The following is a 2,665-nucleotide window of genomic DNA, read 5'->3' on the forward strand; positions in this document are numbered from 1 at the left end:
AATGGCAATATTTCCTCAATCAATTTACATATTTAATGAATTTCAATCTAACTAAAAAGGAGCTATTTTTAGATCTAGACAAAGGAGTAGCAAAATTTTTCTAAAAGATCAAAAGGTCAAGAATCTCAAGGGAAATGATGAAGATGGTAGGATTAACTGGGGCCCACTAGTACTAGATTTCAAACTCTAAACCATATACCTCCCAATCATCTCCACATCATACTGCCTCCACTCCCATCATCGTCCCCATGTCCACCAACCCAAACCTTGGATTTCCCACCTGAGAAGCTTGTGGCATTTGACACTTTTGAACCCTCCTTTTTTGAATGTTTCTTGGGCTTCTCCAAATTTTTCTTTAATTTCTCTTTTTTTTATTGCAAATAAGAAAAGATTTTATTTTGGAGTGGTAGAATGAGAGAAAGACACCAAAGATGGATGGACCAGATGATCCTGTTTGCTGGATGCCTTCTAGAATTCCTCACTTTCATCTTCACCCTCTATAGAGTTTGTGCCTACTTCCTCACAATCCTTCTCTAGGGCAGCCAAATCTTCCCAAGCCTCCGAGAACTCTCCTTCCTCCATGCCTTCACCCACATACCAGTGCACAAATGCCCGCTTGGCATACATAAGGTCAAACTTGTGATCTAGACGGGCCCATGCTTCGGCAACGGCTGTTGTGCTGCTCAACATGCACACTGCCTGCTGTACTTTCGCCAGGTCTCCACCGGGTACCACAGTTGGGAGCTGGTAATTGATAACAACCTTGAAGCCAATGGGACACCAGTCTACAAACTGAATGGTTCTCTTGGTCTTGATTGTGGTGATGGCAGCATTGACATCCTTGGGTACCACATCACCTCAGTACAGCATGCTGTTGCCATGTACTCGCCATGACGTGGGTCACACTTTACCATCTCGTTGGAGGGGTCAAAGCAGGCATTGGAGATCTCTGCTACAGAGAGCTGTTTGTGACAGGCCTTTTCAGCAGAGACAATGGGTGAGTAGGTGATGAGGGGGAAGTGGATTCGTGTTTGCCTTCTTAATTCTTTTTCCTCCTCTGGCCCCAAAATAGCAGACATTTTCTAAAACTCAGTTTTTAGACCTCTTTTCTCACTATGTTCTCTTGCACAGAAAGTAAGCTTATATACTCCCACAAACCTTGTAACTTCTAGACTAAAGTATTCTTGAAGTCTAGTTTTACCTTATTGTTATCTTTCTCCATGCTTAGCACAGTCCCTTACACATAGTAGGTATTCAATAAATGTTCACTGAGTAAAATAGTATCCCTTTTCTCTGCTAACTGGGAGCTATAAATACACAGAGAGTAAATGATGATAATATAAAGTCCAGGGCTCTATCCACTAGGCCACCTAGTTGTCATGGCTTCTGGATGAGGAAACTAAAACCCAGAAAAGTTAAGTGATTTTTCCAAAGTCACATAGTAAGTGGGGAAACCAAGATATAAGTCCAGATTTTCTAATAGTCACTAGGCATTTATTAAGTGCTTTCTACATGCCAGGAACTGTGCTAAGTGCTAGAGATACAAAGAAAGTCAAGTCTCTGCCCTCAAGGAGTTTACATTCTAATGGGAGAGATAGCAAATATGTAACTAAATACATTTGTGTGAGTGTGTATGTATGCGTTGAGGACGGGGGAGGGGAGACACAAACACACACACACACACACATACAGGAGAGAGAGACAGAGAGAGAGAGAGAGAGAGAGAGAGAGAGAGAGAGAGAGAGAGAGAGAGAGAGATGGAAAGTAATCCTAGAAGGGAAGACACTAGTATTAGGAGAAACTGAGAAAAATCTCCTACCAAATGTTGGATTTGAGCTGAGTCTTGAAGGAAGCCAGGAAACTAAGAGGCAACTTTCCACAGCACTCTGATCCCATGGTGTTTAAGGGATACATTTATTAATATAGCAGAAGGGAGGTTATACCTGCCCAATGGAATGAAATGCTAAGGGGCAAAGCAGTTGGTCATATATCTTCTTTCATATTTACCCTCTGCATCTCACTCCAGCTGGGGATTGTAACCACACACCTGCTACATTAAATCTGAAAATAGTACCTAGTAACAATAATAACTAATGTTTATATAGGGATTTCAAGTTTCAAAGCATTTTATATACTTTTTTCCTCGTTTGAGCCTCACAGCTCTGGGAAGTAGAGACTACAGGTATTATTGTCCCCATTTTACCTATTGGGAAAGTGAGGGTCAGAGAGGTTATTTGCCCATTTTTTGACTAGTAAGTGGCAGAGGTGAGATTTAAACCTAGGTTTTCTTGATTCCAAGTTCAAAATTCTCTTTACTTTGTCATACACCAAACCATATATGGAGTCAAAAGTTTTCATTGGTAGGATAATAGCGATATATAAGAGTGATTTTCACACAGGTTCAACTCACTATTAGTTATATTTTCACTAGAAGAGCTTCAAAAGTCTCCATTGCTCATTAGGAATGGAGCACAGAAGAAGCAATTCACTGAAGAAAGAATGAAATGAAACACGGCTACCTTCCCCAGCACACTCTTTGCATGGTATATACAGGTGAGCTGAGAGGATAGCTTGACCTCTTTGTGGCTATTTTACCCTTGTACTTCTAGACCAAAATGCATCAGGAAGGGAATGTTCCGCCTGATCTTACCACCACTGCCCAAGA

General features: G+C 41.2%; 1 pseudogene; it reads right to left on the reverse strand.

The window, feature by feature from the left end:
* Window positions 1-468: 468 nt before the first annotated feature.
* Window positions 469-1,079, reverse strand: LOC118842531 (annotated as a pseudogene).
* Window positions 1,080-2,665: the final 1,586 nt, after the last annotated feature.

This window comes from Trichosurus vulpecula, chromosome 3, assembly GCF_011100635.1.
Source record: "Trichosurus vulpecula isolate mTriVul1 chromosome 3, mTriVul1.pri, whole genome shotgun sequence".
Lineage (NCBI taxonomy): Eukaryota > Metazoa > Chordata > Mammalia > Diprotodontia > Phalangeridae > Trichosurus > Trichosurus vulpecula.